The following is a 12,238-nucleotide window of genomic DNA, read 5'->3' on the forward strand; positions in this document are numbered from 1 at the left end:
TTATGTTACAGCCTTTTATTGTTAAGAAAGTTTATCTCAATACAATGTTACAAAATAAAGTATTTCTGATGAAAACTATAAATGTTGTCATTCTTGTTTTCATAATTAATGTAGAACTGTTAAATTGTTATATTCCACATTTTTTTCCTTAAAAAAAAGGCCACATATTAATTTGCGATTAATCGCGAGTTAACTCAGGACAAAATGCGATTAATCGTGATTAAAAATTTTAATCGCCTGACAGCTCTAATTAATACACAAACCACCTCCAGATTACTTGGTAAGCTTAAGCAGCTAAATGTGTTCCCATTTTCCCTTACATGCAGCTGATAAAAGTGTTCTATGCATTAGCATAGAGGTATTAGCATTAAAGTTGAAGTACATGTCTGTGGGGTAAAAGAAATTTTGTCAACAAACATATGCATACCCACTACAGACACATCTAGTAGATATCTAAATCATGGCTATTTATTTTAAATTATCACTGCTATAGATATGCATTATGTAACTGATAGACATCAATTCATAGATGTCTATTGGATATCACGGATAAGATCTCTAGTAGACGACTTTCCTAGAGCTAATTGACTGTCCCATCATGCCTTGTGCATTGTAAGCATGCATTTTGGGTAGTTTCTTCCCACTGGACACATCATGTCTATTATTTATCTAATACACATCTACAATAGATGTCTGTTAGATAACTGATAGACATCTACTGGACAACTGTATTTTGTAACTCTATTAGATGTTTACCAGTAGTGTTCTGCAGATAGAGGTCTACACATCTACAGTACCTGTAGACATCTAATCTTTGAGCGTTTTTAGACGTATTTTAGAGTACTTTTTAAACATGTACTAGAAATGAAATAGAAATGACAAATAAAAAAAATCTAAAACAGAAATATTTATGTTATATTGTTGTTTTGATGCAGGTTGCTGAGACCTTTAACTGCAGGAACATTTTAGTAAAAATGTTTGCTATTTCTTGTAATGTAAATCTTTGTGATTACTAGCTGAAATGAAGCTGAATGGTGAGGTAGTGGTTATTTCTTTCACCTTAAAGTGAGAAGAACCTGGTTCAAATCCCAGCTGGGACCTTTCTGTGTAGAGTTTGCATGTTCTCCCTCTACAGGTGTGGAGTTTCTCCACCTTCCTCCCACAGTTCAATAACATGTTTCTGCTGTCTAAAAGTGACACTGGGACAAACCGGCGGCCTGATGAGGGTGTGCAGTATTCCACCTTGCCAAACAGTAGCTAGATTGAAACCAGCAACCATGTGTTTCCAAAAGGGATTCTGAAAATGAATGGATGGAAAATTGCAGTATTTATTTTTTAATTAGACATCTAATCAAGTAGCAAATAGAGATTTCCTGGAGACATCTACATTAGATTATTAATATATAAACATACATATATATGAATACAACACAACATTTAGTTTAACGTGTCTGTTTTAAAAACAACTTTTCTTTTAATACATTTTTGTTCCGGTTGACGGTCAAAAAGGCATTACTATCAATTCACAAAACATTGATTCAACAAAGTCCCTGCAACTGGATCGATTCTGCATTGTGTTTATGGGAATAAATGACATAGACACACAGCAGCACCCGGAGACCATCTCCATTTACTGTAGATCTAACAATTTTCCAGAAAGAAAAGAGACAGAAATCACAGTGTCCTAGCTCCTACATGACAGGGACAGGTAGAGGGAGATCAGCTAATCTTACATAAAATAAAATGTCAAAAATTGATCTCGTCTTGTTACACAACATTAAGAAAAAAAGACCCCTCTGCAGTGATAACAATCAGGCACTGATGAACAGTTTACAAGGTTTCTATTCTATTTTAAGCATTACTTTAATATGTAAATGTAGACAGACATCGCCACTAACCTTCATGTCGCAGCAGTGACATCATAAGCATGTCAGGATTGGAGGATGAAGGACTCAAACGCAGGAGACCAGGCTTGGTGACAGGAACAAAAATCATTTTATAAATTAACCAAAACGCCACAAATACCCAAGGAGACCAAAGAATGGCAAAGCAGATGACATGACAATGAAGAACTGAAAACCAGACACATAAATACACTGAAGTTGATTAACTAAATGACAACAGCTGTAGACGATTAACCTGAATGTAGTGAGACTGACAGGGAGAACAGAACATGACAAAAGCATCAGAAAAACCCAAGCATACAATCATGACAAGGCAAGCTACAGTGGAATATATTAACAACAGCGCAATATAATAAAAGTATTACACCACATCTAGAGGTGTGTTGATAAAAACATAACAACTGCAGTTATATGCCAATAAAAAATAAAGGAAGTCGGTTATTCTGAGCCTACTGTTGTTTTATTTATTTATTTTACTGCTGTTACAGTTACCTGCCAGCTAGCCTTCTTTAGCTCTGAATTAGTTTTCTTGTTTTTTTTATTTTCCATCCATTTTCTATATCCCTTTCAGGGTCACTGAGCTGCTGGAGCCTATTCTGGCTACTGTTGGCTGAAGGTGATGTACACACTGCACAGGTCCAGGGGCTGGAGCGAGTGCGCTCAGCCCGCCTGTCCCAGGAGGCTGCCCGGTGGTGGCAAAAAAACGGGGATCCCCTGCTGCCACTGGCTGGCGGGCAGACGGGAGAGCAGTGGCAACATGGAGGCAGGGACCCCTCCGCCGCCTGCTCAGGCATTTATGTTATTAAGTTTCATCATTCTCCTATTATCTCTTTTTTTTAAAACAAATATGGACTTTTCCACACCTAATAAGTGCTAAACCATCTGCTCTTTTTCCCCATCACTTCTGGGTCAGCAACGATTGCAGGAATGTTTAGACAATCAGCTGATGTCTCTGAACAGCAACAACAAAATGCCGCCGGAAATTGTTGTTATTATCATGTGGTTTATTATTCAACAGAGATATAAGAGTAAGATAATTCCCCAGCTATGGGATCATACATTCTAAAAAGTTCTATTCTGTTTTAGCTTAAATGGTAACTAAACCCTAAATCAACTTTTTTTGTCTGTTGTCCTCTATAAAAGGGGCTTTAAAAGTGCTGTCTGTTGGTTGTTGCCATTTTTTTGACAAATTAAAATAAATTTGTTTAATTTATGAAATTGTGGCCTAAAACCATCTGTGTGCTGCCCCCTACAGGTTGAAATCATGTATTACAGTTGAATGTTGTGATTGGTCGTCTGGTGTCAGTCCCAGAAGTTTGAGGTCACCCTGCTCCAAGCTCTAATATACAAACCACACCCATCTTTGATTCTGTAACGATTGGTCGTTATTATGTTATCTTTAGCATGTCTCGGTGTATTGTCTTCAGTTGTCAAAAATCTACTGGTTTACACAACTTTCCAGTGGATTTGGGAATAGAGATTGAGTGCAATTGGCATTATATCCAGCAAATTCCGTCCTGGTGACGGATTTAATGAACATTTCCCTCGGGATTGTTTGCTTAATACGTTAGCGTTTATTAGCTATGATGCTAGCACCAGCTTAAACACTCTCAGACACGGGTCCCCTTCTGACCTACAAACCCTCAGCTGCACCCGCAGCCCTGCAAAGGTTCTGGACAATGAGCGCCGGCCTCCAGGGAAAGGGGAGGAGAAGAATCCTTAAGCTCCTCAGAAAGTTCTGTGGAGAAACTGGCATCACTTTGCCCGGTACCACTCCATATTGAAGACCCAATACGTATACGTTACATACAGCAAGCCTAACTGTCAATCATAGATCCAAGCCACTTCTTCTACGCTCAGTCCGGCTCCACTAGCCCCGCCCCCTTTTTTGCATTTTTCAAATCTGGGCTGAAAATGGACTTAGCCTCCATCTGTAGTGTTTAGTGACACTTGAATAAATGATCCTAAATGTACATACTCACCACTATCACTTTCACTTTCCAAGCTTTTTCCAGTTAACAGGAGAAATTCTTATACAAGACGGGGAAAGTCATATTAAAAACAGACATGTCAAACGTAAAACCAAATGATGTATTCATGTTTTTTTGCACAAAGTATTAATTTGTACTCAATTCTGTCTTTTTGAATATGCTTCTTATTGACAGATATCTCAAAAACAACCACTTTAGTATCAGCCCATTGGATTAAAAAAAGTCCTACGTATAGTCAGAATCTGAACTACTGGCCCGATAATCGATTGACCTACAATCTCTACCAGTGCCCTTCTGCACACATTAATCCATTTACTCACTTCTCTTGGTCCTTCATGTATTCCATTTTTGTCCTGTTCCAGAAGCCCACTTGCCATCTAAGTGCTCTGGTTCCCTTCTACCTGCTGCAGACCTTTTTTGAATGGCTGACATGTGAGCCAGCACGATGTGTTTTGCAAACCAGCGATCCTGATCAGGTTTGTGAATCGAAAGCACAAGACAGCTCTGCTAAAACAATGTAAAAACCTGAAGGGGTCTACAGTGTATCTTAATGAACATCTTTCTAAATATTACGCTGATCTACGCGAGAATCCTACGATTGAGGAAACAGATCCACAGCACGTGGATTCTGAACTCCAGAATCTTTGTAAAACCACTCAGACCACCGGACCAGACGAAGCCTCTGGAAATAAAATCCATGAAAGACTTTGAGAACTGTGGGATTACGCACGTCTGACCCTTTAATTCAAGCAAAATGTGAACTCAAAAACCGCTGGATGTGAACTCTGACCCGATTCTGAGCTGCAGAACTCGAGCACATTTCCCTTGAGATGAGACCTTCACAGTCTCTCAGTCATAACAATGAAGAACGATTACGTGGCCTTAAACTTGTCCCTAAGCTGTGATGTAGCACAGATTCTGCTCAAATTGCTGATCCTTTTATTTCCAACATATTATTTCTTGTGCATTATAATTATTTCTTTGATGAATACAATCTGCTCAAATTGTTTTTGTTTAATTAGAATATTTTGATTTTTTTCTCCATTAACTAATGAAGATGATTTTGACTTATTACTTTTTCTATTTTTAAAGTGGCTGGGTGGCTCAGTGGGCTACGTGAAGGGCTGGCACCCAGGAGCCCTGGGTTCGATTCCCAGGGTTGTCCACTGATCTCCACCCTGATTGGGTCCTTAGTCAAGACCCTTGACGCTGCTGCCTAACTGGGTCCCTGTGTCCCTCAAGTACAGGGTTGTGTCAGGAAGGGCATCCGGCGTAAAAACTCTGCCAAATCACTGATGGGAAACAGTGGGTGCTGTTATGCTGTGGAGACCCCGAAAGGGATAAGCCGAAAGTGAACTACTACTTTTTCTATTTTTAGAATCATTCTTTGATTAATACAATCTGCACAAATTGTCATTTTTTTATGATAATTTTTACTGCTATAGCACATGAAGATGATTTACTTATTACTTTTTGTATTATCCTAATTCTTTGAATACAATCTGCACAAAGTGTCTTTTTTCACTGAGAATATTTGATTATTGTTACTGATTAATATAAATGATTTGTTGTGGATCCTTTGAAATTTGATTACATCAATGATATTAATGATCCTGAATAGCCTGAATCCATTAATATTTGATATTAAGTCCTGAACCAGATATTGATAGTTTATGTAGAGAAAATGGTATGGTCTAGTCGGGGTGGGATTATATAAGTTCACTTCCTTCCACTCCCTTTCAAGCGATCTACTTGTGATTAATTAAGTGATGTTACTTCATGTATTATGACGTGATTGCTTGAAATAAACAATTTTATTCATTTACTCACTCATACTCCTAATCATATACGTCTTCATCATAATCTTCAATAATGTAAACACAAACCCAAATGTTGATAGGGTTTCCTCATAGTGAATCATTGCCTCCACCTGAACTCACAGGCGACCTAAAGTAAGGCTGGTAGTCACTACAGGTGAGCTGCAGTACTGAAAAATACCTGCAACAATTACATATTTTTAATGATCAAATTTTACTAAATTCACTTGAAGGAAATGAGTTGCAATCTGCAGGGAGGATCAGCTGTTGCACATTAGGACTGTCTGAAGGCTGTTTTTGTTCAAAGCCTCCCATGAGAGTTTCACTTAAGCATTAGCGAAGCTCTTGAGACAGTCTCTGATGTAAAGAAAGCAGAAGAGCTAGATGGATGCTTATATCCATCAACACTTATTCTCCTCGGTTCAGACACTCATGCAGAGTTTTGGTTGCTGATAATGATTGATACATTGCTTTGATTCTGACTCTGCTACAGTCTACAATCCCTGGACTTTATGTGCGCAGTTAAAAGTGTTTGTCTGTTGGCATTTCAGTATATTGTCAAATCTGTAATGGATGTGGTAACATGAATTATGAGCAGTCTGCTTTTTTGAAGTACCATCTAGCATGACTTTGATACATTTGCTTAAATCTTTAATTAGATAAAACACGAGACAAAGAAATCCCTGGAGAACTGGCTTCTTAATCCACTGCCCAGCCACCCCTGAAACCCGGTGGAATAATTAGGCGGACCCGAGAAATATACTTTGTCCCAAGAGGTTTCCAGAACCAAGTTAGCATCTACCACCTCATTAGTGGCTGGGGTTGTGACTTTGTGTGCTTGCAAGCTCCATTCTCTGAACTGCTGCAGCTGTGGAGCAAAAATCTGGTTCAGTGACAACCACAGCACATTTCTGAATCAATGAAACTCAGTGCAGGTTTCTAAACAGAGCCCACATCCATGGCCATGCAATTTATTTCAAAGAAAACTTAAAAAAATTACTGGGGAGTTTAAAATAATGGAAAAGGTCATGGAGCATACAGTACTGCCTAAAAGAGTGGAGCTCACACCGATTTTTCCAGGAACTTAACTTGTCTGTTTTCCCTGCTGAACGTAGACACAAAGCAATGCGGCCTTAAAGCTTTAAAAAGTAATGAAATAGGAAAATTACGAAAAAGTAGAAATCTCAGCACTCATAACAGCATTTGAACTTTTTAGGGTGAGTGTTTTGCATGTGGAGATCTTTCAAGTCTCCCTCTGATGAAAATCCTGTTTTTAGAGTTTTTAACATGTCTGTGTGTCATTTTTCTTCTGAAAGTGAACAAATGTAATAAGAAATCATTTAGTTTTTTTTTATTTCTGAGTATTTCTCCTTTTAAATCAATCAAACTGTCTTGGACAGACTCTGTTTGAATGAATGATCTTCTTTCCATCAACAGCTCTGCTGCACATGCACTAAACCCTCATCTGTTCCTAGTGTCTAGTTCAGGTTCTGGAGAAGAGAAGATGGTATCTTCACATTGACTGCAGTCAAATGAGCCGCCGTTCACATTTCTGTGGTCAAATCAGCATCACTGGATTTTTGGTGTGAGTTTCATCCAATACTTACGGTAGCAGGACTGAGAACGCTGGAAAATCTCCACCAGACTCCACGGAGCTTCTTGATGTGACCACGGAAATGTGAACGGCGGCTCATTTGACCGCAGTTGGAAAGGATTGTAAATCAATGAAAGAGCATTTTGATGTTAGCTTTGATTATTTTATCAAGAACTCTGAGAAACCAATGATTGAATGTATTGATCACAGTCAATAAACATTGGAGAATTAGCTAAAAGAGTCTTTGGTGAACTGGAAGGAGAAAGAATCAGGATTTTGGAGGAAGTTCTGTCCATGAAGATCTTCACTTCCTCGTCCAGCTGACATCCGGATCAGAACCATACGGCTGGACATTACCCAGATTGATGGATGTTTTTATGGAGCAGCGGTGAAGATTTATGCTAGAGAGACACAGAGCTATCAGACAGGGGGGATCAGGGGCGGAGCTCCAAAAGCCACGCCCCCTCAGAGGAGATTTTGGAAACAGAGGCTTCAGATCAACATGAAAAATGTTTTTTTTTTAAGACATTTAAGTTGTGGGATTTTGGTTAAAAGCTTCATAATCATAATTAAAACAGTACTGGGAATGTTTTCTTAATATAAAAAATTGCCATGGGAGATTTTAAAGCTGTTTTCACTGCATTTAGAGTGAGACAAATAGGTATTTGAACACACAGTGATTTTATCAGTTCTCAGACATTTTCATCTAAGGTGTATGTCAAATGTTAGAGACATCATCTATGAAAAATCTTACCAAAGAGACAAAGACAGACCTTTAGAGAATTTGCTGTCTCGACTTTGGCCCATAAACATATTCCTCCTGAATATTTTTCTCTGTGTCAAAGAGGTTAGTTTAGCTAAACTCTTGTGTTTTAGACTTGTGATGTAAAGCAGTCCTGACAAAAAATGAAAAAATTGCTTAAAACGAAACAAATGAACAACTAACTTAGCAAAAACAAGGTGGGCCTCTCAATTGAGGGCGCTGGTACCCAAAAAGAAATACCTACAATGGACTTAGACTTAAATAGCACTTTCCTACCTTCCTTGAAGACCCCAAGTGTTTTACAGTCCCAGTCCCGTTGATCTATGCAGGCAGACATCCACACGCTGATGGTGGCTCCACTGCCAAACACTGGCCCCAACTTATAACCACCAGGAGGAATGTGGGGTTCAGTGTCATGCCCAAGAACACTTTGACACAGATAAGAACTGAACCTGCGATGTTCTGATCAGAGGTCGACCTCTCTACCTCTGGCCCGAGAAGAGAAGAGATGAAGGAGGCACAAAACTGTCTGCTGAGACATCAAAAACATGAACTTTGTGCACCACAGAGGTGTATTTACAAAATATGCATGAACCACAGTTAACTGTTCTTCATGCTAATGAGATAGGAAATAATGCATACATAAAAACTGCTGGGATTGTCAGAGCTACATATGTGTCATTTTGTTTACACACAAGTTTGGACCAGGAGCACTAAAATTACCTGCTGGCACCATAAAGGAAATGTGAAATATTTATGTTAAAAGTGTTATTTAACTAGTCAGACTTTAAAGTCAAAATAATATATATATATATACATGTTTTCAAATAGGAAACATTATAAGCTTAGGCAAAGAAGAAATAGCGGCACATATAATTCAAAAACTATCCATTTGTTATGTAAAAGAAGGAGTTTGGTTACAGATATTAAATCCATTCATGCATTTATTGTGTAGCTTTAACCCTTTAACACCTGAGGCATCGCCAGTGACAATTACACACAAAATCTTTAACACTGTCAGCACGATCAACATAATTCCAGTGGATTCTGAATTGAGCTGCTTTTCTCCTTCAGAATCTGCTGGAATTATTGTGCGAACAATTAAAAAATTACAGTTGATCAAAGAAAATAAACACTGAAGCTTTGGTGTTAAAGGGTTAATCTCAGCTTTTGTCTCCCAGTTCTAATCACATATTTTCTCCGTTTGTGCTGCTTTCTATGCGAGGATTATTGGCTTTAACGCTCTTGGAGAGTGCATCATCAATGAGGCTTTGCTCTGAAAAAAAGTGCTGTGTACAGGCAATGCAATTAGGAGGAATACTGGTGTGTCACTTCCTGGAGGTTCCAATTTGTGGTAAACCAGGTCAGTTCAGTGACCCAGAAAGGCAATCAACACACTGTACTCAATCATTTGCCTCCTGTGAAGAGGACTGCCTGAATGAAAGGTTATATTAGCTTACGGTGAAAATGAGCATGAGGAAAGGTAGGAGAAAGAATGCACGCACAGAGAGAAGGCCCACTGATGGGAATTGAGAAGGCTGCACCAGAAGGGCTGTTAGGTACTGAGGTAAAAAAGAAGAGTCAGCAGACCAGGGAAGCTGTAAATGAGAGAGTAATGAAGCCGTGCTGGTGGGGGCAGGTGATCTATAATGAATGAAGCTCAGAAAGGAGGTGAAAAGAGGTTAGGAGCTGGCTTTTGCTTGGTCTGTAATAAACAGACATCCAATCAGAAAATCCCGGACTGGCCTGGTGGAGGAGAAAAGGGGAAAGGGTTGTTTTTTGATCTTTAATGGTCCCCCAGGTGTGATTATGAGACCGACAAGGAGAAATGGTTCAATGTGGTTTTTTCAACCAGCGTCAATGCCACAATTTATCATATTATGGCACGCACTTTAACAGATGTTTTTTATGATAGCTTTGAATCAAACAGAAAGTCTGTTTCATGAAATGCAAAACAACATTAGAAGTTTAAAGTTTTATATTTTTAAGTAAAGAATTAACAATATGAAGAGGAACCTCTCTGGAAGGGAAGGAGCCTGAGCTTGTGTGAGAAGTTGAGAGATACCGGCTAGATAAAGTTGGGCTCACCTCCACCCACAGCCTGGGCTCTGAAACTCAGTCCCGAGAGAGGCTGGACTCTCTACCACTCTGGAGTTGCTCATGGTGAGAGGCAGCGGGCCCCGATGGGCTAACCCCGGGCTTACACCGCTATCACCACGGCTCCATTGCTTTTTGGGAGTGGACTAGCAGCCAAAGGCTTACACTGGCTGCTGCTCCAGCCACAGCCTGTGAAAGCTCAGCCCAGACAGAGTAGTCCTGGATCTCTATGATCAGCTTCTCGTTGTCCATGGTTATGACTGACAACGCTGCGCTGCAACACACTTTGAGTAACCCGAAAATTACGTAATGTTTACGACACGCTGAAACCGGCGAGTTCAGCGGAAAGTTAGTTTTATTTTGAAAATATACCGGATGCACTTTAAATTCGCTCGCGTGATTTCCGGTTTAAGTCGTGAATAGCCCCAACTTCACAGAAAGTGATGACGATCAGCTGCGTCGTCCGTCAAAATTTGAACCAAACGAAACGGATTCGCAGCGACGCAGAGGTCAGTCCGCAGACGCAGGACGTGAACGCCTGCAGTGGAAGTTTCTCTCGCACTTTTAAAGTTATGAAAAGACTACGGCGCACGCAACTGAGCCGTGACGCTGGCGGTGTAAGCCCGGGGTTACTCCTGAGCACACACCGGCCCCCCAAGTGTTGGAGTTCACACCGGTGGATGAGAGGGTTGTGTCCCTTCTCCTTCGGGTGGGGGACAGGTCTCTGACTGTAGTTTCGGCTTACGGCCGAACAGCAGTTCGGAGTACCTGGCCTTCTTATGTCTCTTGGAGGGGGACTGGAAAGTGACCCAACAGGGGACTCCGTCAACCTCCTGGGGGACTTCAATGCCCACGTGGGCAATGACAGTGGCACCTGGAGGGGCGTGATTGGTAGGAACAGTCTCCTTGACCTGATCGGGCCTTCACCATGCGCAGCATGGTAGATGAGTTGAGACCCCTTTCCCAGTGTTTGAAATTGAATAATTTCCATTATTAAGGGTTTAAACTGAGGAAAAGAAAACTCTGTATTATTAATAGTGAGTCCCTGAAAAAACTCACTATTTATAATATCGCTGAAATAAAAATGAATCAGAGAAACTGCAGTCAGTCGACTCGTGTCCTCCAAATCCTCTACCGACGTAAATAACATTTCCTCTGGATTAACCAGCCTCCTCTCTACATGATCCTCTATGAATGAACATGATGATTTGGTTTCTGAGTGGTGGAAACGTGACGTCTCTAATGTGAATGTTCTCTAAATGTTAAAGAGGAAGTTCTATTTGAACATCCTTCATGTCATGGTGCACCTGTGCTCCTGCTCCACCTCCTGATTGTACCCAGCTGTCGGCACTCATCATCTTCACCTGTCTACTTAAGACAGGGGTCAGCAACCCAAATAGTTGAAAGAGCCACTTTGGACCAAACAAATAAAAAACAAATATGTCTGGAGCCGCATAAATTGAAATGCCTTATATAAGTCTTACAATGAAGGCAACACATGGAGAATGTGTCTATAAAGCAGCCCACTATCAATGTGACATAATAGATTACAACGACATCATGAACGTCCGTGATTAAATGTTTATTTCTCCTGCTGCGTGTCCTCGCGTCCTGTAAGCCTCAAACTTGGTTTCATGACAAGTTAGAGAGGAATAGCAGTGACAAAGTAGTTGACAAAAGCTGAATAGCCTCATAATGAACATACAACCTTTTATTTTGACATCCCACAATGACCCAGGGAGAGGGGGTCGTCAGTCTCTCCCTCATTCTCACTCCAGGAGCAGGAAGAATTCAACATAACAGGACAAAATCATAAATGTTCAACAAATGTTCAAGAGTCAGACAACAAAACACATTTAGGAAAACCCAAACTTAAATCCAATTCCAGTCAGACAGGCAAAAGAACGGGTAACCCACAATTCCTTGCGCTGCCAGACCGACAGCAAGCCCAGCGTGCCTGAGACCATCTCTACAATATGAATGAATTACAGTTTGTTTCATTGCTTTGATGAAATGAAAGAAATGCAATACAGAAATACGATTTTTGATGTTATTTTTATTTAGAGGATTTG

The sequence above is a fragment of the Oryzias melastigma genome, linkage group LG4 (genome assembly GCF_002922805.2).
Source record: "Oryzias melastigma strain HK-1 linkage group LG4, ASM292280v2, whole genome shotgun sequence".
NCBI classification, from domain to species: Eukaryota; Metazoa; Chordata; class Actinopteri; order Beloniformes; family Adrianichthyidae; genus Oryzias; species Oryzias melastigma.